The sequence below is a fragment of the Ranitomeya imitator genome, chromosome 1 (assembly GCF_032444005.1).
Source record: "Ranitomeya imitator isolate aRanImi1 chromosome 1, aRanImi1.pri, whole genome shotgun sequence".
NCBI lineage: Eukaryota > Metazoa > Chordata > Amphibia > Anura > Dendrobatidae > Ranitomeya > Ranitomeya imitator.
The window spans coordinates 612,864,191-612,891,728 of NC_091282.1; positions in this window are offsets into that span (position 1 = coordinate 612,864,191).

Here is a 27,538-nt window from a genome sequence, read left to right on the forward strand (position 1 = left end):
TTTATTTGCTTTACACTGCAGCTTTGCTTCTTGTGTCTGTCATGGAGATAGTAGGTGGCAAAAACACAAAGAGGACTGAAAATCCTCCAAACATATACATTAATACAGCAAAAAAGGTCAGGGGTCAAGAATGCTCACCTGCCCAGGTGTCAGCACTAGTGCACTCAGGATGCAGTGTTCTCTTTATCCTGAGTGCACTAGTTCTTAAGGTACCTTCACACATAACGATATCGTTAACGATATCGTTGCTTTTTGTGACGTAGCAACGATATCGTTAAGGAAATCGTTATGTGTGACAGCGACCAACGATCAGGCCCCTGCTGGGAGATCGTTGGTCGCTGAGGAAAGTCCAGAACTTTATTTTGTCGCTGGACTCCCTGCAGACATCGCTGGATCGGCGTGTGTGACACCAATCCAGCGATGTCTTCACTGGTAACCAGGGTAAACATCGGGTTACTAAGCGCAGGGCCGCGCTTAGTAACCCGATGTTTACCCTGGTTACCAGCGTAAAAGTAAAAAAAACAAGCACTACATACTTACCTACCGCTGTCTGTCCCCGGCGCTCTGCTTCTCTGCACTCCTCCTGCACTGGCTGTGAGCCAGCCGGAAAGCAGAGCGGTGACGTCTCTGCTTTCCGGCCGATGTTTACCCTGGTTACCCGGGGACCTCGGGATCGTTGGTTGCTGGAGAGCTGTCTGTGTGACAGCTCTCCAGCGACCAAACAGCGACGCTGCAGCGATCGACATCATTGTCGGTATCGCTGCAGCATCGCTGAGTGTGAAGGTACCTTTACACACGGGCAGGTGAGTAAAGATATGTGGTGGATTAGCTCCATCATTTCTTCAGTCTGCATTAATATATAGAACTATAGAAATGCAGACTGAAGAGACGATGGAGTTAATCCAACGTCACCTACAGAGAGAAGACGTGTAGTGTAAAACATGGGTTACATAACCCAATTTGGTTATAATACAATCCCTATCTCATGCAATCTGCAAGATACAGCAAGTGGATATGATAAAAACTGTAGTTGTGAACCGGTGATCACCTTATTAAACTTAAAAAAAATTTCTTCTAATATAGAGGGCACTTGGAACAGGTGTTTAACTAGAGGTGTTTTATTGTCAGCAAACATTAAGTACATTTTAATAATTACAGGTACATAACATTACACAACATTACAAGAACACTAAACCATTTAATCTTGCCAGGACAGACGTCCACTCTCAGAAACAAAGTAGGCCGCAAATGTATCCCTCATTTGGGCAACTTCAACTATTGTCCTGAGAGGGTGATGATGGTAATCTGGCAATGGGTTAGAAATAGGTTCTTCAAGTTCAATGTTCGGTCGTTCTTTAGCCATTATGTGCAGAACCACACACACCTTGACAACCCCATCGACTGTCTGAATTTTGAGATTAATGTCTGTCCCTAAAATTTGCCATTTTGAGACAAGGATACCAAAAGCACACTCAATAGTTCTTCTTGCCCTGGTCAGTCTGTAATTAAAAATCCTTTTTGTGTGTGTAAAGTCCCGACTGGAGTATGGTTTAAGGAGGTTTCCACACATCTGAAAGGCCTCATCCCCAACCAAAACAAATGGCATTGGCAGTCCTTGAGTGTTGGGAAGAGGTTCTGGCAGTGGGAAATTGAAATAATTGACATACAACTGTTGGCCTATGTCCGAGTTTTTAAATGTCTGGGAGTCATTACCACGGCCAAATAATCCAGTGTCCACGGCGACAAAACTACAGTCCGCAGCTGCAATTGCCATCAGCACAGTGGAAAAATATTTTTTATAATTAAAGTACTCTGATCCAGTTCCAGTCGGTTTGGTAATTTTAATATGCTTTCCGTCCACTGCTCCCAACCAGTTGGGGACATTTCAAATTTGCCAGTATTTATTGCCATTTTCCTGCCAGATTTCCATGGTGGGTAAAAGGATAAATTCCTCATGGAGAACACCCCACAAAGCCCGACAGGTGTCTGCAACAATCCCAGATAGTTTGGAAATTCCTATCTGGAACTGGAAATTGAGCGATGATAGGCTCTCTCTGGTAGCCAGGAATCTGCCGAACAGAGAAAGAAAAAAAAAATTCAGAACAATAATATTTATAATTAATATTTATAATAATATTTATGACTGGGGTTTTGCAAAACAGAGAAAGAAAAAAAAAGAAAGAACATGGCTTTTATAACAATAATATTTAGGACAGTTCTTTTGCAAAACAAAAAAGGGAAAATATTAAGTACATTGCAGAACAATAAGAATTACAACAGGCGTTAATGTTGAAATATTATGTATCTTAGTGTCACCAGCAGACGTTTCTCAGCAGGAATCGCTCTACGGAGCTGGGTGTCCTGCCTCCTGATGGCTCCTTGTACACAGTTCAGCAATTCCATGACGCTGTCTTGACACATTCTCGTGTACTCAAAATATTTCTCCGGGTTTTCACGGAACTCACTGAATAAGGAGTGATATGCTCCACGGCTCTGTCGTAGTTCAAGAATCGGGTGCTGCCAAAAGCGCCGATGCCTTCTTCTCTGTTTTTCTCTTTTTCATTCTTGCTTACAAGCAAATGCAAAGGAAAAAAACAAGTTGACATCCAAATCCAGATTCCGATAGAAACTTTCCATCCGAAGATCCATCTTGACGCAGGATACAGGAGCAAAATCTGAGGATTTCATCTGTGCAAGGGCTTATATACAGAAATCCCATGAGCCACACACATTTGGAGTGGCTTGTTTCAAGGAAATACTCCTTGAAAGTTTTTTTCCTATCAAACGCATGCAAATAAAAAACGCAAACGCATGAAAAAATGCATGCAAACGCGTGCAAACATTGCGTTTTTTTCCCATCATGTGTAAGCTGATGAGGATAAAAAACACTGCATTTGCATTTGTTTTTGCATGCGTTCTTGGTTGGGGACGATACGCTGCGGACTCAACTGCAGATGTGAACCTAGCTAAACAACTGGTGTCTTCCCCTCCTGATTCAAACATACCTCAATCACACCCATCCTCAAAAAGCCCTCCTTGACCCATCCTCTGTGTCTAGCCATCACCCCATCTCACTTCTGCTCTATGCCTCCAAACTACTGGAACGGCACATCCATTTTGAACTGTTCTTCCACTTCTCCTCCTGCTACCTCTTTACTGCTTACAATCTGGCTTCCAACTGCACCATTCCAGTGAAACTGCTCTGACTAAAGTCACCAATGACCTACTAAGCACCAAGTGAAAGTGACGCTAGTTTGTCCTCCTCCTTCTCCTGGACCTGGAATCTGCCTTTGACACACTGGACCATTCCCTCTTACGAAAGACTTTCTGATGTCTTGCCATTACAGACTTGGCCTTTTGTTGGATCTCCTCGTACCTAACAGACAGGACATTTATTGTCTCCCACTCACACACCACCACTCTCCTAATCTCGCCCCCTATGTGTCGGTGTCCCCCAAGGTTCAGTTGTACAGTTGTACAATGCTTAAGGTGCGCATTCTCTTCATTTCTCTTAAAGTGACCGTATCTATCACCCTAAGGTGTCCCAAGCCAATAGGAGGGCGAAACCTTCTGTTTAAACAAAGAAACTGGGAAAGAAAGAAAGCGCAATAGGGTGTTAACTAGTAACAAAAAGGTGGCAAGGAAAAGGACCCACACATCTTATATAGTTGCTACAGAGCAACATGTAATTGGCATGAAGTAGATATCAGCTGCTACAAGGACATCGGTTACTAGAAGGACCAAACAGTGCGAAATGATCGGGAGGGAGATGTCACTTCTGCGCTGCTGCTGATGAATCCACAATGGTTTCCAATGGATAAAAATTCATTAATAAAACAGGTTTACAAGGTGAACATGTTTTGAGGTCGTGCAGGACCTCTTCAACAGGAGAGAAACCTGGTTTCTCAGGATATTTTCTAAAAAATTGCCAACTCGTCCTCAGGCTAGCAAATCGTCAGGAGTCCGAGTCTGGGTGACAGTCGAGGAGGTCACCCAGACTCCCAGGTATCTTTTTCTTCTTCTGATAAAGAACTGATAAATAAGGTGTTATCCTTCGAGAACCAGGTGTTGTCAAAATTAGCAACATTGCCCTAGTTGAATGTATTCAAAAGAATATCCTGCTTTCTGTAGATGATCACTTAGAATAGCTGAAAGGGGAAGCAGTGAAAACTGATGTATGACAAAACTCATAAGTCATACATACCCATAGTTTAAATTCTCTGCAGTGCAGAATATCTAAGATTCTTGCATAGGCGGATGCCAGATAGTATTTTCGGCAGTCTGGCAAAACTATATCCCCCAAATCCTTTGGAAGCACCAAAACAGTCCTTCAAACTCTTGCACGTCCCACCGACCAAACAAATTGGCTGAATTTACGTTGGACACTCATCCAGAAAGAGGAGCGGATATATATCGGGATAGTCTGTAGTAAATACAAAAGCCTAGGCAATATAGTCATTTTGAGGATGTTAACCTGGCCAAACCAGGAGAACTCTCCACGGTTCCAGGAATTAAGATCCCCCTCCAATCTGGAAAAAAATCTGTCAAAGTTCAGATCAAACAACTCTGATAAATCAGGTTTTTAAATACATCAGATAGGGATTATGTACATTAGATAGGACTGCTCTATTATGGGTACACCTTGGCGATTGGTGGAGCAGCTTAACATACTTTTTTTGCAAAAAAACGTATTAACTAAATTCCCTGTATTTTTTCATTTTTTGACTAGCACTTGCTTATTTACTGTGACTTTTTTACAACAGAGTATTTTTTGACCTCTCTGTGCGCTTTTGTGTCTTCAAGTTCTTTGGTGGTGTGAACAGGTTTCTACAGACTTGTTCACTGTGCAAGTAGCCCATGTGTTTTTGGTTTTATAATTGTTCTCTTGTTTCTACAAGACTGGGGAGTCCAGCACTCCTCTGTGGGTCATTTGCATTGTAGCTGTTCCATCCTGCATGTTCTACATGGATATTTTCTCTCTGAACCCTGCTCATACAGGTACTATACAGATGATCAGGTTTTTAAATACATCAGATAGGGATTATATACATTAGATAGGACTGCTCTATTATGGGTATACCTTGGCGATTGGTGGAGCAGCTTAACATACTTTTTTAGCAAAAAAACATATTAACTAAATACTCTGTATTTTTTCATTTTTTTAATGGCACTTGCTTATTTACTGTGACTTTTTTACAACAGAGTATTTTTTTATCTCTCTGTGCGCTTTTGTGTCTTCAACTACTAAAGCATGCCAGCTCAGTCATCAGGAAAGGATACGAGATATGTGGATTAGTTAAATAAATTAGCAGGTCATCAGCAAATGCAGAACACTTATACTCTGAATCTGCTAATTTGCTTCCACGTATATCAGGATTAGCACGTATGGTCTCCATAAGATTCTCCAGTATCAAGATATACAACACTGGGGCGAGGGCAGGGTCAGTTTTAGACAAAGTGGGCCCCTGGGCAAAAATTTAAAGTGGGGCCCCAAATGCTAGCACATTGCACCATCATACAGAAACATTTTGGTTGTATTTACATGCACTGAGTTCAGGCCGTTAAACGATTGTGGTCGACGATATTGAAGTCGTTAGATGCTTGTTTACCAGCCTTTTTACACCGGTTGAGGAAGAATGATGGACACAGATAGTCATCGATACAGTATAATGCGGGTCCCATATAGTACATATAGTATAATGCACTCCCCATGGTCCTTAATAGACTATAATGCAGCCCCCCTCAGAGTATACTGCGGGCCCCCTCAAAGTAAAATGCAGCCCCCTCAGAGTATAATGCAGTCCCCCTCAGAGTATACTGCAGCCCCCCTCAGAGTATACTGCAGCCCACCTCACAGTATACTGTAGCCCTCTTCATAGAGAATACTGCAGCCACATTCATAGAGTCTAATGCAGCCCCCTCAGAGTATAATGCAGCCCCCTCAAAGAGGATAATACAACTCCCTCATAGAGTATAATGCAGCCCTCCACAAACAGTATAATGCAGCCCCCCCCACACACACACAGTTTAGCGCAGCCCACCCCCACAAACAGTATAATGCAGACCCCCACACAGGCAATATAACTCAGCCCCCTACACACAGTATAATGTAGCCTCCCCACACAGTATAATGCAGCCCTCCTACACACAGTATAATGCAGCCCCTCCACACACAGTATAATGCAGCCCGCACACAGTATAACGCAGCCCCCACAGTATAATGCAGCCCCCCGCACACACAGTATAATGCACTCCTCCACACACAGCATAATGCAGCCCCCACAAACACAGTATAGTTCACCCCTACACACTATAATGTAGCCCCCACACACAGTATAATGCAGCACCCACATACACAGTATAATGCAATGCCCCACATTCACAGTATAGTGCAGCCGCCACATAAAGTCAGCCATGCGTGCCAGACTGCTAACAGGCAAGACCTCCATGTCCTCACCAACAGGAAGACTGACCATGCTGTCCTCCTCCTCCTCATCCTCCTCCTCCCTGTCCTCAGGCCATCCCTGCTGTTCTTCCTCCTTCTCCTCCTCCTCATTGCCTACCAATCCACTTTGGTAAGACAAGAGGCTGGGCTGAGTGTAATCCCCCTGTATGGTTCCTTGCTCCATGTCCTCGTGCTCAGCCTGCAATGCATCCTCTTTAATTTTGAGCAGAGAGGTTTTCAGAATCCTGAAAAGCGGGATGGTGACGATAATTATGGTGACATTGCTGCTCACCATCTTGGTGCAGTCCTCAAAGTGTTGTAGGATGGTACATGTATCTGATATCCATGTCCACTCCTGAAGTCTTATGTGTGGAGTCTGAACAGAATATTGACGGCCTTGTTGATGATGGTAGTTAACAACTGCCCTTTCTGCTCACAAATCATTTCCAACATATGCAGTGTAGAGTTCCAATGTGTGGGGACATCACACAACAGTTGGTGAGACGGAAGCTGCAAACGCTGCTGAAGCACGGCAAGGGTGGCTGAAGTTGTAGCTGACTTTCTAAAATGGGCAGACAGATGGCGTACTTTCACTAGCAGATCCAGCAGCTCCGAGTAGCTTTTCAGAAAATGTTGAACCATGAAGTTAAGTGTTATGATACTGTGGTCTAGGAGCAACATGGAACGAGCTCTGAAGGACGTGGTAACTGTACTGACCGCAGTCCCTAAGCTCAACACAACACTAGAAGTAGCCGTGGAATGCTCCTAACTCTCCCTAGGCATCTCGTCACAGCCTAAGAGCTAACTACCCCTAAAGAAAGTAGCAGGAAAGCTATCTTGCCTCAGAGAAAATCCCCAAAGGATAGATTAGCCCCCCACAAATAATGACTGTGAGTGGAGAGGGAAAAGACATACACAGAATGAAACCAGGATGAGCACAGGAGGCCAGTCTAGCTAAATAGATAGGACAGGATGGAATACTGTGCGGTCAGTATAAAACACTACAAAAATCCACGCAGAGTTTACACAAAAAAAAACTCCACACCTGACTAAAGGTGTGGAGGGCAAATCTGCCTCCCAGAGCTTCCAGCAAGACAGAATTAATACACACTGATAAGCTGGACAAACATAGAAAGCACAGAATGGATAAGTCCACAATCTATGGACAGAAAAGAGCAAGCAAAAACTTAGCTTAGCTGAACTGGTCAGGATAACAGGGAACTCCAAAGAGATGTGAATCCAACCAGGAACCATTTACAAGTGGCACTGGCTGAAGAAAGAGCCAGGCCTAAATAGCCGAGCAGAAGAGACGATAAGTGGAGGCAGCTGATGACAGCTAACTCCAAGGAGCAGCCATACCACTAGAAACCACAAGAGGGAGCCCAAGAGCAGAACTCACAAAAGTGCCACTTACAACCACCGGAGGGAGCCCAAGAGCGGAATTCACAACAGTACCCCATCCTTGAGGAGGGGTCACTGAACCCTCACCAGAGCCCCCAGGCCGATCAAGACGAGCCAAGTGAAAAGCACGAACCAAATCGGTGGCATGGACATCGGAGGCAACAACCCAAGAGTTATCCTCCTGGCCATAACCCTTCCACTTGACAAGATACTGAAGCCTCCGCCTCGAAAAACGAGAATCCAAAATCTTCTCAACCTCATATTCCAACTCTCCCTCAACCAACACCGGGGCAGGAGGGTCAACCGAGGGAACAACGGGCACCACATATCTCCGCAACAAAGATCTATGGAAAGCATTATGAATGGCAAAAGAGGCTGGAAGAGCCAAATGAAAAGACACCGGATTAATAATTTCAGAAATTTTATAAGGACCAATAAACCGAGGCTTAAACTTAGGAGAAGAAACCTTCATAGGAACATGACGAGAAGACAACCAAACCAAATCCCCCACACGAAGCCGGGGACCAACACACCGACGGCGGTTAGCAAAACATTGAGCGCTTTCCTGAGACAACGTCAAATTGTCCACCACATGAGTCCAAATCTGCTGCAGCCTGTCCACCACAGAATCAACACCAGGACAATCAGAAGGCTCAACCTGCCCAGAAGAAAAACGAGGATGAAAACCAAAATTACAAAAGAAAGGTGAAACCAAAGTAGCCGAACTAGCCCGATTATTAAGGGCAAACTCGGCCAACGGCAAGAAAGACACCCAATCATCCTGATCAGCAGACACAAAGCATCTCAAATAGGTCTCCAAGGTCTGATTAGTTAGCTCAGTTTGGCCATTAGTCTGAGGATGAAACGCCGAAGAAAAAGACAAATCAATGCCCATCCTAGCACAAAAGGCCCGCCAAAATCTAGAGAGAAACTGCGAACCTCTGTCAGACACAATATTCTCCGGAATGCCATGCAAACGAACCACATGCTGAAAAAATAATGGAACCAGATCTGAGGAGGAAGGCAACTTAGGCAAAGGTACCAGATGGACCATGTTAGAGAACCGGTCACAAACAACCCAGATAACAGACATCTTCTGGGAAGCAGGAAGATCCAAAATAAAATCCATGGAAATATGCGTCCAGGGCCTCTCAGGTACCGGCAAAGGCAAAAGCAACCCACTAGCGCGGGAACAGCAAGGCTTGGCCCGGGCGCAAGTCCCACAGGACTGCACAAAAGCACGCACATCGCGCGACAAGGAAGGCCACCAAAAGGACCTAGCAACCAAATCTCTGGTACCAAAAATCCCAGGATGACCAGCCAACACTGAACAATGAACCTCAGAAATTACCTTACTTGTCCATCTATCAGGAACAAACAGCTTCCCCACTGGACAGCGGTCAGGCCTATCAGCCTGAAATTCCTGAAGCACCTGCCGCAAATCAGGGGAGATAGCAGAAAGAATCACCCCCTCCTTAAGAATGCCAACCGGCTCAAGGACTCCAGGAGAATCAGGCAAAAAACTCCTAGAGAGGGCATCAGCCTTAATATTCTTAGATCCCGGAAGATACGAGACCACAAAATCAAAACGGGAGAAAAACAGGGACAATCGAGCCTGTCTAGGATTCAGCCGCTTGGCCGACTCGAGGTAAATCAGATTCTTATGATCGGTCAGGACCACAAAACACAGTGTTTAGCTCCCTCAAGCCAATGTCGCCACTCCTCAAACGCCCACTTCATAGCCAACAACTCCCGATTGCCGACATCATAATTGCATTCCGCAGGCGAAAACTTTCTGGAAAAAAAAGCACACGGTTTCATCAAAGAACCATCAGACTCCCTCTGAGACAAAACGGCCCCTGCCCCAATCTCAGAAGCGTCGACCTCAACCTGAAAAGGAAGAGAAATATCCGGCTGACGCAACACAGGGGCAGAAGTAAATCGGCGTTTAAGCCTCTGAAAGGCCTCAACAGCCTCAGAGGACCAATTCGTCACATCAGCGCCTTTCTTCGTCAAATCAGTAAGGGGCTTAACCACACTGGAAAAGTTGGCAATGAAACGGTGATAGAAATTAGCAAAGCCCAAAAATTTTTGAAGACCCTTCACAGATGTGGGTTGGATCCAGTCATGAATAGCTCGGACCTTAACAGGATCCATTTCTATAGACGAGGGAGAAAAAATAAAACCCAAAAAAGAGACCTTCTGAACTCCGAATAGGCACTTAGACCCCTTCACAAATAAAGCATTATCACGAAGGATCTGGCACACCATCCTGACCTGCTTCACTTGAGACTCCCAATCATTGGAAAAAATCAAAATATCATCCAAATATACGACCATGAATTTATCAAGATAATTGCGGAAAATATCATGCATAAAAGACTGGAACACAGATGGAGCATTAGAGAGCCCAAATGGCATCACAAGGTATTCAAAATGGCCTTCGGGCGTATTAAATGCAGTTTTCCATTCGTCACCCTCTTTAATACGAACAAGATTATATGCCCCTCGGAGGTCAATCTTAGTAAACCAACTAGCCCCCTTAATCTGAGCAAACAAATCAGTAAGCAAAGGCAAGGGGTATTGGAATTTGACCGTGATCTTATTAAGAAGACGATAATCAATACAGGGTCTCAAGGAGCCATCCTTCTTAGCAACAAAAAAGAAACCTGCTCCCAATGGTGACGAAGAGGGCCGAATATGCCCCTTCTCTAAAGACTCCTTAACATAACTCCGCATGGCGGCATGCTCTGGCACAGACAGATTGAAAAGTCGGCCCTTAGGGAACTTGCAACCAGGAATCAAGTTAATAGCACAATCACAGTCCCTGTGCGGAGGAAGGGAACTGGACTTGGGTTCATCAAATACATCCTGGAAATCCGACAAAAACTCAGGGACCTCAGAAGAGGGGGAAGAGGAAATTGACATCAAAGGAACGTCACTATGTACTCCTCGACAACCCCAACTAGGCACCAACATAGTTTTCCAATCTAGCACCGGATTATGTTCCTGTAACCATGGAAATCCCAGTACAACAACATCATGCAGGTTATGCAACACCAGAAAACGGCAATCTTCCTGATGTGCAGGAGCCATGTACATAGTCATCTGTGTCCAGTACTGAGGTTTATCCTTGGCCAAGGGTGTAGCATCAATACCCCTCAAAGGAATAGGGCTCTGCAAAGGCTGCAAGGAAAAACCACAGCGCCTGGCGAATTCTAAGTCCATTAAGTTCAGGGCAGCGCCTGAATCCACAAATGCCATGACAGAAAAGGACGACAATGAGCAAATCAGGGTCACAGATAAGAGAAATTTAGGCTGTATAGTACTAATGGTAACAGACCTAGCGACTCTCTTAGTACGCTTAGGGCAATCAGAGATAACATGAGCCGAATCACCACAGTAAAAACACAGTCAAGATCCTATCACATTGCATAGGTTCAGGACTTTGCTCAGGGGATACTGCCATATGGTGCACAGCTTTGCGCTCGCGCAGACGCCGATCAATCTGAATGGCTAGAGACATAGATTCGCTCAAACCGGCAGGCGTAGGAAAGCCCACCATAACATCTTTAAGGGTTTCAGAAAGATCTTTTCTGAAAATAGCAGCCAGAGCCTCTTCATTCCATTTAGTGAGCACAGACCATTTTCTAAATTTCTGGCAGTATAACTCTGCCGCTTCCTGACCTTGACACAAGGCCAACAGGGTTTTTTCTGCATGATCCACAGAATTAGGTTCGTCATACAATAATCCAAGCGCTTGAAAAAATGCATCTACATTCAATAATGCCGGATCCCCTGTTTCAAGAGAAAAAGCCCAGTCTTGAGGGTCACCACGCAGCAAAGATATGATGATTTTTACTTGCTGAATGGGATCACCAGAAGAACGGGGTTTCAAAGCAAAAAACAATCTGCAGTTATTTTTAAAGTTCTAAAACTTGGATCTGTCCCCAAAAAACTAATCAGGAGTAGGAATTCTAGGCTCTAAAGCCGGAGTCTGGACAACATAGTCCTGGATACTCTGTACTCTTGCAGCAAGTTGATCCACACGAGAAAACAAACCCTGAACATCCATGCCAATGCATATATCCTGAACCACCCAGATATCAAGAGGGAAAAAAAAAGACAAACCAAAGCACAGAAAAAAAAATGGTTCAGAACTTTCCTTTCCTTCTTTTGAGATGCATTTAATTCATTTTTGGCCACTTGTACTGTTATGATACGGTGGTTTCAGCAAAAACCGAAAATCTGGAAATTTTTTCCTTGAGTGCGACTGTTGTTGTATGGACATAGTTTGGAGTATCCCTCCATGTTCAGTCTGCACCACCATTAGCGAGAGTGCACGTCTTGTTCGTTAATACAAGCTAACTCCAAGGAGCAGCCATACCACTAGAAACCACAAGAGGGAGCCCAAGAGCAGAACTCACAAAAGTGCCACTTACAACCACCGGAGGGAGCCCAAGAGCGGAATTCACAACAGTTAAGCACATAAGCCAGGCAAGGTACATGTGTGAGCTCACCTTGCCTCAGAGCCACCACCTGGTTCCGGCCATTGTGACACAACCATGCCTGGCTGTAGGTTCAGCGGTGTCATGCAAATATCTGACTGCTCTTTCAGCGCTGTCCACAACTCTTCTGCATTGTGCAGTTTGTCACCTATGCATTTTAGCTTCAGCACATCATGTTGCCGCTTGGCTGAGGCAGTGCTTCCAGCTTCTGACTGATGTGTTGATTTCAGAGATGGAGGCTGAAGAGGAAGAGGAGGTGCAGGAGCTGTAGACTGTGGGGGCAACCCTAATTGACGTAGAGCCCACAATCCTCAGCGTGGGGAGGATGTGTTCCATCCCAAGTTCCGACTGGGTCCCAGCTTCCACTATGTTAACCCAGTGTGCCATCAGTGAGATGTACCGTTCCTACCTAGAAGCACTTGTCCACGTGTCCATGGTTAGGTGGACTTTCCCAGTAACAGCATTGTTGAGGCCACGGGTAATGTTGTGGGACACATGCTAGTGTAATGCCGGTAAGGCACACCGGGAGACATAGTGGCGACTGGGGACCGAGTACCTTGGGACGACTGCCGCCATTAGGTTGTGGAAAGCTTACGTCTCAACGAGCCTAAAAGGCAACATTTCGAGCGCAAGCAGAAGAGAAATGTTAGAATTTAGTACTGTGGCCTGTGGGGCGTTGGCTGGGTATTTCCATTTCTGTTCCAATGACTGGGTTACAGACAACTGAAGGCTGTGCTGGGAAAAGGTCGTGGACGGGCTTGATGATAGTGCTGCTTGACTGTGGGCAACAACAGGTGCAGGGCTAGAGGCATCTTCACATAAACAGTTGACTGGCGATTGGCTTCTATGCAAAAGAGTGGAAGAACTAGTGGTATCACCTGCAGACAGTGTTCCTGGAGCCTGAGGTTCAGCCCACAAAATCGGGTGTGTTGCTGCCATGTGCCTGACCATGCTGGTGGTGGTCAGGCTGGTAGTTTTGCTACCCCTTCTGATGTGTGCATGGCAGGTGCTGCAAATGGCCTGTTTGGGGTTATCGGTAGGGTCTTTAAAAAATCACCAGACTCGGGAAGATCTAACAGTTGGAATGGCAACTTCCCTCATGTTGGTGTTACGGGGAATGGATGCACGCCTTCTGTCTGTGGCCACCACACTGCTTCTTCCTGCCTGTTGGGGTGATATGCCTCTTTCTCCATGTGTGATGTTGTCCTCGCTCTGCATGTCCTCCTGCCAGGTTGGGTCAGTCACTATATCATCCACCACCTCGTCTTCCACATCCACACCCTGCTCCTCCTCCTGACTTTCTGGCAGTTGTGTCTCATCATTGTGGAGCGCCCCCAGACACAGGTCCACAGGTCACTCGGTACCGGTCCTTTCTGCTCGGTTACGCGGTTGTCACGGTGGCTGGACCCAGTCGTCACCCTGCTAAGGGGCGTCCAATAAAGGTTTTGGTACGGTCTGTCAGGGGTTCGTGATGCCACCTGTGGTGTTCGGTCAGGGTGACCGACGCTGCTGTGGGGTTCGCTGGGGTGATGGAATGGCAGCTGTATGGTATAACGTCCCACAGGGGAAGTGTGTCCCCAGGGCTTCCCAGATATGTAGATGGTGATGGTGTCAGGTGCAGGCAATAACGAGGACACAAGGTTGCAGTTTCTTTACCTCTTTACTGAAGGCTTCAATATCCTCAATCCAGAGCACGTTCAACCAGGCTATCAGAGACTGGCCGGTCCGATGGGCACATCCAGAGTTTCCTTCGCAGATGGAAATCATTGCCTACCAACAGCGCCTGTGTGTTGTAGTCCTACCCTGCTGAGCATTCGGAATAGTCCTCACAACTGCTGCTCTCGTTCGTTCTCTCTCTACAGCTTTCTCTCTCTCTCAGTCTTTGGTTCCAGATGTTACTAGTTTCTAACGTCCCCCAGATATGTTATGGCTAGGACGCCACCCATTTGACAGGAAGGCTTGGAGGTCTTCCGGGACCCTAGAGACGCCCCTCTCCCAATGTTGCCCCCTATGTCTTCGTAGGTGTAGAAGGTAGACAGCCAACCTATGATTAACTGTCCAGCGGATTTTGAAGTAAGGCCTGAAGTCAGTTACTCCTACGGTGATCCGGCCACCGACTACGCGCCTCAGTAAGATGTAGCCTTCCTCTCTCGGCACGACTCTTACTGGCTCTCCTTTGTGCTGATCTCGTTTCCACAATATCCTTCCCTTCGTGTCTCTTTCTTAGGATACCTCCACAAGGTAGTGCAGGTGCGGTTCCATTACGTTCTGTTCGCTAGGCACCTGCCAGGTTCCCACGCCTGACAGGGACCCCCCTGTGCCTTCTCCCTGCAACACCCCCTGCCACGGGATGTTGCCTGGTCCCAACCCAGTCAGCTTCTGACTAACTTCCTCCCCAGCCCCTAGTTTTACCAGTGTGAGGAGTGGCCCAATAAATAAAGCCTTTTTCTCCCCCTAGTGGCCGGAGTGTGAAGTGTAATGTGTTCTAGTGATACCTGGTCAGGAGAACTCCTTAGTGCCATCAGACGTACCGCTGCTCCCCTTAGTGGCAGAGCGCTATACTGCAACGACCAGGTCTCTGGGGCGCTGCACTTGTTTACCTCTTGTGACACTTTCCCACCATCGCCTTCATATTGACTGTGGCTGGTCAAAGCTTTGGGCATCGTTACATGCAATCTCATCTGGCCCCACTTCAAGTTGACAGCCCGAGAGTCCAGAATCTTGAAAGGGAAAACTGAACAGCTCTTCGGTGTCCAAGTGTGGGATCAGTTGTCTCAGGGCACTCTGCATGGTGGGAGAAGGAGGATCAGGGTGAGGAATATCTGGTCCACACTCAAGGCTACTCAGACTTGATGTGTGGAAGACATGGTGGTGGTGGCTAAGTGACTGGAAGCATTATCCGCTATCCAACCAACAACCGTTTCACACTGCTCTGGCTTCAATAGTGGTGTGCTGCGATCCCCTAGAAACTGGGACAGGATGGTCGAGTGAGAAGATGTGGGTCTTTGTTGTGGCTCACTTTCAGCTTGGCCACAGCCTCGTCCTCTGCATGCACCATCACGTCCACTTCCCTTGCCTTGCCCATTTTAAATGGACTACTGAGCTATTTTCAAAGCTCAACAAATATGTATTTATTTGGAGCAAAATTATATCTGATCAGTATGCCTTCAAAGCTATGATTTTTCCACCACAGATACAACGGCTAGCCACAGATAAAAGAATGTATAATTATTTTTTCTGTTGTATGTGAAATTTTGAAAAAAAAAAAAAAAGAGTACAACAAGGCTAGCAGACAGAACTATGCTACGTATGCCTGCGAGTCTACAATTTTTCCACCACAGATACACCAGGCCTCAGCCTGACGTAACAGAATGTATACATTTTTTTGGTTTTTGGTGAATTTTTGAAAAAAATAAAAGAGTAGAACAAGGCTAACACTGAGAACTATGCTATGCATGCCTGCGAAACTACCATTTTTCCACAACAGATACAACAGGCTGCAGCCACAGATAACAGTCTGTATAAAAGATTTACACCAGGCCATAGCCGCAGATAACAGACTATATAATTTTTTTCTGTTGTGTGTGAAATTTGCAAAAAAATTAAAAATGAGTACAACAAGGCAAGCAGAATGAACTATGAAACTTATGCCTGTGAAGCTTTGATTTTTCCACCACAGATACACAAGGGCTCAGCCTGACATAACAGACTGTATACATTTTTGCTTTATTTTTGGTGATTTTTTGATAAAAAAAAAATGAGTGGAACAAGGCTAGCAGACAGAACTAGAGTTGAGCGACCTTGACCTTTTTAGAGTCGAGCCGGGTTTTGCGAAACCCGACTATGTCCAAAGTCGGGTCGAGTGAAATCGGCCGATTATGACGTAAAGTCGGGATCGACCGAAACACGAAACCCAATGCAAGTCAATGGGGCAGCATAGTCGGCAGTGAGTGGGGGCCAGGAAAACACCTAGAGTGGCCATTTTAATGTCAAAACCATCCATTCTTCTTAATGAAGCTTGTCAAGCGTAATTTACCTTATAATAATTGGAAGGCATTTGAAATTGGGGGTCATTTGGCTAAAGTTGTGGGGGGTAGGGCTGGTTCAAGTAATTAGTGGGCCCAGGAAATCTGGACCACGTCACGGCAGTGGAGCAGGGAGAGGTAAGTATTTCAACTTTGCAAGTGCTGTGAACCTGAGCAAGCAGGGGGGGCCCACTCGTTGGCATTGGCACTGGCACAGGGCCCCTCAAAGTACAGCGGTGTGTTTGCACGGCGGGGGCGCCTCCCACCGGCAGCAACACTTTTGCGTACTATGAGAGGCCCTGTGCCAGTGACGTCGCCAACTAGTATTCCTCCCCCCACCTGATGAAGGAACCTGCACTTTCATCTGCACCTTCCTCTTTGTCCCCGTGTAAGGTGGTATGGTATGCGGGAAGAGCAACCTGACTTTCAGCAGGGTCACAATGTTGTTGTGTAGCGTGCACGGGGAATGTTGCGTTATGGGTCAATGTACCAGCAGACTCATCTATCACTGGCTGGGCAATGGGCACGATGAAGTGGAAACACAGATATAGGCCCAAAGAAGAAAGTGGGCTAAATGCAGTTCAAAATTGGTAACACAGGAATAACCAGGGGGCATTGCAGTGGAGGACAACTGGAATGAGAGGCTGACACAGAGAGTAGGGCCAAATCAGTAAGTAGTCGAAATGCAGTTCAAAATTGGCAACCGTAGTAAACAGGCGGCACAGCTTTGTTCAGTGGAGGAGAACAGCAAGGAGTGGCAGACACCGATAGTAGGCCCCAAACCAACTAGTACGCCAAATGCAGTTGTTCCATTTAACCACAATTTAATGAGAGCCTGAAGATAGAAGCTCAGGAAAGGCAACCTGGGGAACACCTTGGAGTGTAACACACCATCTCTCTCCACCCCATACCCATTTTGTATGGCCTAATGCAGTGTACTTTTCTACAACTACTAAACGAGAGTCGGAAGACCGAAGCAATGGCAAGGAAACCTGGGGAACACCTTAGAGTGTAACACACCCTCTCTCTACACCCCATACCCAATTTGAAGGCCTAATGCAGTGTAGTTTCCAAGAACTACTAAACGAGAGCCGGAAGATCGAAGCTCAGGAAAGGCAACCTGGGGAACACCTTGGAGTGTAACACACCCTCTCGCTACACCCCATACCCAATTTGAAGGCCTAATGCAGCGTAGTTTCCAACAACTACTAAACGAGAGCCGGAAGATCGAAGCTCAGGAAAGGCAACCTGGGGAACACCTTGGAGTGGAACACACCATCTCTCTACACCCCATACCCAATTTGAAGGCCTAATGCAGAGTAGTTTCCAAGAACTACTAAACGAGAGCCGGAAGATCGAAGCTCAGGAAAGGCAACCTGGGGAACACCTTGGAGTGTAACACAACGTCTCTCTACACGACGGAAGGGCTGATTCTTAGGAAGGAAGGCTGTTGGAAATAAGCATTGCGCGTCCGAGGGTGATTATATTCTTATTAGGTATATACTCACCCTCGGACGCGCCCTGCTTCTTTATTTGGAATGAATGTTTATTTGCAATGTGGTGTTGACTTTCTCTATTATTTTGGTAATTAATGATTTTATTATTTTCATTATTTTGCATCTTCTCGGCAATAATATAAAGAAGACGCGACAGGACAACACTCGGTGGATGCCATATGTGTGTTTTCAATTTAAAAAAACTTTCAGTTAACTACTTGCAGGAGAAAGTAATTGTAGCTGGTGGCCATTTTTAGTACTGTACCAGATTAGAGTTGTGTGTTTGTTTTTAATGTTAAAATGTCTGCATTTGATATCTCACCAGTAGGGTTGAGCGAAACGGGTCGAACATTTTCAAAAGTCGCCGACTTTTGGCTAAGTCGGGGTTTCATGAAACCCGATCCGACCCCTGTGCGGGGTCGGCCATGCGGTACGCGACTTTCGCGCCAAAGTCGCGTTTCAATGACGCGAAAAGCGCCATTTCTCAGCCAATGAAGGTAAACGCAGAGTGTGGGCAGCGTGATGACATAGGTCCTGGTCCCCACCATCTTAGAGAAGGGCATTGCAGTGATTGGCTTGCTGTCTGCGACGTCACAGGGGCTATAAAGAGGCGTTCCCGCCGACCGCCATCTTACTGCTGCTGATCTGAGCTTAGGGAGAGGTTGCTGCCGCTTTGTCAGAAGCAGGGATAGCGTTAGGCAGGGTCCATTAACCACAAAACCGCTTGTGCTGCAGCGATTTGCACTGTCCAACACCACCCTCGGTGTGCAGGGACAGTGGAATTTTTTTTTTTTTTTTTTTTCCCCTCAGCGCTGTAGCTCATTGGGCTGCCCTAGAAGGCTCCCTGATAGCTGCATTGCTGTGTGTACGCCGCTGTGCAAACCAACTGCTTTTTTCAAAGCACAAATCCTCTTGTTCCTTCCTTTCTGCACAGCTATCTTTTTTGTTTGTCCACACTTTTTATTTCATTTGTGCATCAGTCCACTCCTTATTGCTGCCTGCCATACCTGGCTGAGATTACTGCAGGCAGGGAGATAGTAGCTGCCTGCCATACCTGGCTGAGATTACTGCAGGCAGGGAGATAGTAATTGTAGGACATTCCCTGTTTTTTTTTTTTTTTTTTTTTTGGTGGGAGATTAAGATTGGCAATTTGGCATTTCTGCTAGAGTGCCATCCCTGTGTGTGCCATCTCTCTCACATAGTGGGCCATAGAAAGCCTTTTCATTTTTCTGTATTTTTTTTTGTGGGGTGTATAAATTCTCCCTGATAAAAATACAGTGGGAGATTAATATTGGCCTTTGGGCTTGTGTGCCAGTCCTGAGTGTGCCATCTCTCTCACAAATAGTGGGCCATAGAAAGCCTATTTTATTTTTTTTTGGGTTTTATAAATTCTCCCTGAAAAAAAGGGAGATTAATATTGGCCTCTGGGCTTCTGTGCCAGTCCTGAGCGTGCCATCTGTGCCAGTCCTGAGCGTCCCATCTCTCTCACAAATAGTGGGCCATAGAAAGCCTATTTAATTTTTTTTTTGGTTTTATAAATTTTCCCTGAAAAAAGGGAGATTAATATTGGCCTCTGGGCTTGTGTGCCAGTTGTGAGCGTGCCATCTGTGCCAGTCCTGAGCGTGCCATCTCTCTCACAAATAGTGGGCCATAGAAAGCCTATTTAATTTTTTTTTTGGTTTTATAAATTTTCCCTGAAAAAAGGGAGATTAATATTGGCCTCTGGGCTTGTGTGCCAGTTGTGAGCGTGCCATCTGTGCCAGTCCTGAGCGTGCCATCTCTCTCACAAATAGTGGGCCATAGAAAGCCTATTTAAATATTTTTTTGGTTTTATAAATTCTCCCAGAAAAAAAGGGAGATTAATATTGGCCTCTGGGCTTCTGTGCCAGTTGTGAGCGTGCCATCTGTGCCAGTCCTGAGCGTGCCATCTCTCTCACAAATAGTGGGCCATAGAAAGCCTATTTAAATATTTTTTTGGTTTTATAAATTCTCCCAGAAAAAAAGGGAGATTAATATTGGCCTCTGGGCTTCTGTGCCAGTCCTGAGCGTGCCATCTGTGCCAGTCCTGAGCGTCCCATCTCTCTCACAAATAGTGGGCCATAGAAAGCCTATTTTATTTTTTTTTTGGGTTTCAGAAATTCTCCCTGGAAAAAAAAAGGGAGATTAATATTGCCCTTTGGGCTTGTGTGCCAGTACTAAGCGTTCCATCTCTCTCTCTCTCTCAGTCAGTGGGCCATAGAACGCCTATTTTTGGTTTTATTTGTTTTCTAAATTCTCCCTGAAAAAATCATTTTATTTTATTTGGTTTCTAAATTCTTCCTGATAAAATCATATTTTTTTTATTATTTTTTTTTCTAAAGTCTCCCTGAAAAAAAAAAAAAAAAAAACAACCAAAAAAAACAGTGGGAGATTAATATTGGCCTTTCTGCTTGTGTGCCAGTCTTGACTCCTGGGTGCGTCATCTCTCAGTCAGTGGGCCATAGAACGCCTATTTTTGGTTTTATTTGTTTTCTAAATTCTCCCTGAAAAAATCATTTTATTTTATTTGGTTTCTAAATTCTTCCTGATAAAATCATATTTTTTTTATTATTTTTTTTTCTAAAGTCTCCCTGAAAAAAAAAAAAAAAAAAACAACCAAAAAAAACAGTGGGAGATTAATATTGGCCTTTCTGCTTGTGTGCCAGTCTTGACTCCTGGGTGCGTCATCTCTCAGTCAGTGGGCCATAGAACGCCTATTTTTGGTTTTATTTGTTTTCTAAATTCTCCCTGAAAAAATCATTTTATTTTATTTGGTTTCTAAATTCTTCCTGATAAAATCATATTTTTTTTATTATTTTTTTTTCTAAAGTCTCCCTGAAAAAAAAAAAAAAAAAAACAACCAAAAAAAACAGTGGGAGATTAATATTGGCCTTTCTGCTTGTGTGCCAGTCTTGACTCCTGGGTGTGCCATCTCTCTCTCTCTCTCTCTCCAATTGTGGTCCATAGAAAGCCTACATTTTTTTTCCTTGATTTGGGTTCCAAAATCTACCAGAGAAAATAACTCCATCAATCATTGGTAGAAAAATATTGGCCTCTGGGCTTGTGTGCCACTCCTGATTCCTGTGTGCGTCATCTCTCACTCAGTGGCCCATAGAAAGCATATAGTTTGTTACATTTGTTTTCTAAATTCTCCCTGCAAAAATCTATTTTTTTTTTTTGGGGGGGTTTCTAAAGTGTTCCTGAAAAAAATAAAAATAAAAAAAAAATAATAGTGTGACATTAATATTAACATTTGTGCTTCAGTGACAGTCCTGCGTGTGGGGCATCTCTCTAATTTGCAGCCACCAAAAAAAGAGTGTGTAACATTGGGCCTGATTTTCGCTGTGGTCTCACCAACCTGTAAAGGGGTAGCTAAATCATACTGAAGTTATAGCTCACCGTGTAAGTTGTGTGACTGCAACAAATAACGTTAGTTTGGTTACGTTTTTAAAACAATGAGGAAGTCTAGTGGAAGAGGTCGTGGCCGGGGGCGTTCATTGTCAGCTGGTAATGAGGGTAGTGGTAGTGGTGGAGCATCAGGTGGTCGTGGGGGAAAAAATATTGCACCTAAGTCTGGAGCTGTGGAGCCAGGTTCGTCGTCCGGCTACACAAGGCCTCGAACGCTCCCTTTTCTGGGATTAGGAAAACCGCTTTTAAAGCCGGAGCAGCAAGAGCAAGTTTTGGCTTATCTTGCTGACTCAGCCTCTAGCTCTTTTGCCTCATCTCGTGAAACTGGTAAAAGTAAAAGCAGCGCGTCGTTAGTGGATGTTCACGGTCAGGGACAAGTCACTTCCTTGTCCTCTTCAGCAAAAACAACAACAGAGAAGAATGCAGCAGGCGACACAACGGGTTACTCCATGGAGCTCTTTACACATACCGTCCCTGGCTTAGAAAGTGAAGCAGTTAACAGTCCATGCCCATTACAAATTGAATCTGACATGGAGTGCACTGACGCACAGCCACAGCCAGACTACTATGCTGGTCCTTTGACTCAGACCACAACATTGCCCTCGCAGGGTGCTGATCAAGAATCAGACCCTGATGAGACTATGTTGCCCCATCACGAACGCTATACCACCGAACGACACGGTGACACAGACGAAGTTGCGCAGGAGGTACAAGAAGAGTTATTAGATGACCCAGTTCTTGACCCCGATTGGCAGCCATTGGGGGAACAGGGTGCAGGCGGCAGCAGTTCTGAAGCAGAGGAGGAGGAGGGGCCGCAGCAGGCATCAACATCGCCACAGGTTCCATCTGCCGGGCCCGTATCTTGCCCAAAACGCGTGGCAAAGCCAAAACCTGGTGGAGGACAGCGTGGCCATCCGGTTAAAGCTCAGTCTGCAATGCCTGAAAAGGTATCCGATGCTAGAAAGAGTGCAGTCTGGCATTTTTTTAAACAACATCCAATTGATCAGCGCAAAGTCATCTGTCAAAAATGTTCTACTTCCTTAAGCAGAGGTCAGAATCTGAAAAGTCTCAATACTAGTTGCATGCATAGACATTTAACCACCATGCATTTGAAAGCTTGGACTAACTACCAAACGTCCCTTAAGGTTGTTGCACCCTCGGCCAATGAAGCTAGTCATCAACGCAACATCCCTTCCGGCAGTGTAGGACCACCATTTAGCGCACCACCTGCTGTATCTGTGCAGGTATCTTTGCCAGGCCAAAGCAGTCAGGGTCAGGGAATCACCAGTTTCGTAGTAGGAAACACTGCATCTAGGGCACCGGCGGCAACAATACCATCTCCCACCGTCTCTCAGTCTGCCATGTCCACCGGCACCCCCGCTAGTTCCACGATCTCCAGCTCTCCAGTCCAGCTCACCCTACATGAGACTATGGTTAGAAAAAGGAAATACTTAGCCTCGCATCCGCGTACACAGGGTTTGAACGCCCACATAGCTAGACTAATCTCGTTAGAGATGATGCCCTACCGGTTAGTTGAAAGCGAAGCTTTCAAAGACCTGATGGACTACGCTGTACCACGCTACGAGCTACCCAGTCGACACTTTTTTTCCAGAAAAGCCATCCCAGCCCTCCACCAGCATGTTAAAGAGCGCATCGTCCATGCACTCAGGCAATCTGTGAGCACAAAGGTGCACCTGACAACAGATGCATGGACCAGTAGGCATGGCCAGGGACGTTACGTGTCCATCACGGCACACTGGGTAAATGTGGTGGATTCAGGGTCCACAGGGGACAGCAAGTTTGGGACAGTTCTGCCTAGCCCACGGTCTAGTAAACAGTTGTCTGTAGCCGTTCGCACCCCCTCCTCCTCCTCCTCCTCGTCCTCCTGCAGAAGCAAGAGCTCGTCCACAGACCGCAGTCGCACAAACACTCCATCCGCACCTGCCACTGTTGCACACCAGGTCTCCCATTATGGGGCAGCTACTGGCATACGTCAGCAGGCTGTATTGGCTATGAAGTGTTTGGGCGACAATAGACACACCGCGGAAGTTCTGTCCGAGTTCTTGCAGCAAGAAACGCAGTCGTGGCTGGGCACTGTAGATCTTGAGGCAGGCAAGGTAGTGAGTGATAACGGAAGGAATTTCATGGCTGCCATCTCCCTTTCCCAACTGAAACACATTCCTTGCCTGGCTCACACCTTAAACCTGGTGGTGCAGTGCTTCCTGAAAAGTTATCCGGGGTTATCCGACCTGCTCCTCAAAGTGCGTGGACTTTGCGCACATATCCGCCGTTCGCCTGTACACTCCAGCCGTATGCAGACCTATCAGCGTTCTTTGAACCTTCCCCAGCATCGCCTAATCATAGACGTTGCAACAAGGTGGAACTCAACACTGCACATGCTTCAGAGACTGTGCGAACAGAGGCGGGCTGTTATGTTTTTGTGGGAGGATACACATACACGGGCAGGCAGTAGGATGGCAGACATGGAGTTGTCAGGTGTGCAGTGGTCGAAGATTCAAGACATGTGTCAAGTCCTTCAGTGTTTTGAGGAATGCACACGGCTGGTTAGTGCAGACAACGCCATAATAAGCATGAGCATCCCCCTAATGCGTCTGCTGATGCAAAGTTTGACGCACATAAAGGATCAGGCGTCTGCACCAGAGGAAGAGGAAAGCCTTGATGACAGTCAGCGATTGTCTGGTCAGGGCAGTGTACATGACGAGGTACCGGGCGAAGAGGAGGTGGAGGATGAGGAGGATGATGGGGATGAGTATATTTTTAATGAGGAAGCTTTCCCGGGGGCACGGGAAATTGGTGGCGTGGCAAGGCCGGGTTCTGGTTTTTTGAGGGACACAAGTGACGTAGATTTGCCTGCAACTGCCCCTCAACCAAGCACAACCGCAGATTTGACAACGGGAACTTTGGCCCACATGGCGGATTATGCCTTGCGTATCCTCAAAAGGGACACACGCATTACAAAAATGATGAACGATGACGATTACTGGTTGGCCTGCCTCCTTGATCCTCGCTATAAAGGCAAATTGCAAAATATTATGCCACATGAGAACTTGGAACTAATATTAGCAACAAAACAATCAACTCTTGTTGACCGTTTGCTTCTGGCATTCCCTGCACACAGCGCCCGTGATCGTTCTCACACGAGCTCCAGGGGCCAGCAGACCAGAGGTGTTAGAGGGGCAGAAATCAGAAGTGGCGTTGGACAGAGGGGTTTTCTGACCAGGTTGTGGAGTGATTTTTCTATGACCGCAGACAGGACAGGTACTGCAGCATCAATTCAAAGTGACAGGAGACAACATTTGTCCAGTATGGTTACAAACTATTTTTCATCCCTTATCGACGTTCTCCCTCAACCGTCATTCCCATTTGATTACTGGGCATCCAAATTAGACACCTGGCCAGAATTGGCAGAATATGCATTGCAGGAGCTTGCTTGCCCGGCAGCTAGTGTCCTATCAGAAAGAGTATTCAGTGCTGCAGGTTCAATACTAACAGAAAAAAGGACTCGTCTGGCTACCCAAAATGTAGATGATCTAACCTTCATTAAAATGAACCACAACTGGATTTCAAAATCTTTTGCCCCACCCTGCCCGGCTGACACCTAGCTTTCCTATGAAAAGGTCTTGCCTGTGGACTATTCTGAATGACTTTTCCAATCTCGTAATTTTCTTCACCTGATTGTCCAGCATACGACATGTTTCCACCTCACGAAATGGCCAAACTCCCCACACGGGGCCGTGCTATCGCCACTTTGCGCTTGGACCCTTGAGAGTGCTGTTTGTCTGAAGAGGTGGGTGTGGCCGCTTTTGGTCGACGGCACTGCCACTGGGTCCCTCATAGTACAATAAAGTGTCTCTGGCGGTGGTGGTGCGCACCCAACGTCAGACACACCGTTGTAATATGAGGGGCCCTGTGCCTGTACCGCCGGCCACAAGACAGTTCCCCCCCCCAGCTCAAACAGTGCTCTACCACTAGCAAAATTATCTCTCACAGCTTCACCAATGTGTAGTCTAGCCGCTGACATCCTTCAATGCCTGGCACTGACAATACCATTGTTTTGACATTTTTGTTATGTTAGGCCTTCGAAGCCTGTCTGCGGTCCCTTCTTTCTACAACTACTACACTGACCAGGCCACTGCTGGCCGTGTTACCCTGGAACCAATTTAAAAGTGCCTACAGTCAGCCCAATTTTGTTATGTTAGGCCTTCGAAGACTGTCTGCCGTCACTCCTTCCACTAGACTTCCACTGACCATACACTGCTGCCCATGTACCCCTGGAACCAATTTAAAGTGCCTACAGCCAGCCCAATTTTGTTATGTTAGGCCTTCGAAGCCTGTCTGCGGTCACTCCTTCCACTAGACTTCCACTGACCAGACCACTGCTGCCCGTGTACCCCTGGAACCAATTTAAAAGTGCCTACAGCCATGTGTTATTATTTTAGGCCTTCGATGCCTGTCTGCGGTCACTCCTTCCACTAGGCCTCCACTGACCACACCACTGCTGCCCGTGTACCCCTGGAACCAATTTAAAATTGCCTACAGCCAGCCCAATTTTTTTATTTTAGGCCTTCGATGCCTGTCTGCGGTCCATTCTTTCAACTACTACTACACTGACCAGGTCACTGCTGCCCGTGTACCCCTGGAACCAATTTAAAATTGCCTACAGCCAGCCCAATTTTTTTATTTTAGGCCTTCGATGCCTGTCTGCGGTCCATTCTTTCAACTACTACTACACTGACCAGGTCACTGCTGCCCGTGTACCCCTGGAACCAATTTAAAATTGCCTACAGCCAGCCCAATTTTTTTATTTTAGGCCTTCGATGCCTGTCTGCGGTCCATTCTTTCAACTACTACTACACTGACCAGGTCACTGCTGCCCGTGTACCCCTGGAACCAATTTAAAATTGCCTACAGCCATGTGTTATTATTTTAGGCCTTCGATGCCTGTCTGCGGTCACTCCTTCCACTAGACTTCCACTGACCAGACCACTGCTGCCCGTGTACCCCTGGAACCAATTTAAAAGTGCCTACAGCCAGCCCAAGTTTGTTATGTTAGGCCTTCGATGCCTGTCTGCGGTCACTCCTTCCACTAGGCCTCCACTGACCACACCACTGCTGTCCGTGTACCCCTGGAACCAATTTAAAATTGCCTACAGCCATGTGTTATTATTTTAGGCCTTCGATGCCTGTCTGCGGTCCATTCTTTCAACTACTACTACACTGACCAGGGCACTGCTGGCCGTGTACCCCTGGAACCAACATCAGAAAATATAAAAATAAGTATTTTGCTTATAAAAAAGAAAATACTGGTGAGATATCAAATGCAGACATTTTAACATTAAAAACAAACACACAACTCTAATCTGGTACAGTACTAAAAATGGCCACCAGCTACAATTACTTTCTCCTGCAAGTAGTTAACTGAAAGTTTTTTTAAATTGAAAACACACATATGGCATCCACCGAGTGTTGTCCTGTCGCGTCTTCTTTATATTATTGCCGAGAAGATGCAAAATAATGAAAATAATAAAATCATTAATTACCAAAATAATAGAGAAAGTCAACACCACATTGCAAATAAACATTCATTCCAAATAAAGAAGCAGGGCGCGTCCGAGGGTGAGTATATACCTAATAAGAATATAATCACCCTCGGACGCGCAATGCTTATTTCCAACAGCCTTCCTTCCTAAGAATCAGCCCTTCCGTCGTGTAGAGAGACGTTGTGTTACACTCCAAGGTGTTCCCCAGGTTGCCTTTCCTGAGCTTCGATCTTCCGGCTCTCGTTTAGTAGTTCTTGGAAACTACTCTGCATTAGGCCTTCAAATTGGGTATGGGGTGTAGAGAGATGGTGTGTTCCACTCCAAGGTGTTCCCCAGGTTGCCTTTCCTGAGCTTCGATCTTCCGGCTCTCGTTTAGTAGTTGTTGGAAACTACGCTGCATTAGGCCTTCAAATTGGGTATGGGGTGTAGCGAGAGGGTGTGTTACACTCCAAGGTGTTCCCCAGGTTGCCTTTCCTGAGCTTCGATCTTCCGGCTCTCGTTTAGTAGTTCTTGGAAACTACACTGCATTAGGCCTTCAAATTGGGTATGGGGTGTAGAGAGAGGGTGTGTTACACTCTAAGGTGTTCCCCAGGTTTCCTTGCCATTGCTTCGGTCTTCCGACTCTCGTTTAGTAGTTGTAGAAAAGTACACTGCATTAGGCCATACAAAATGGGTA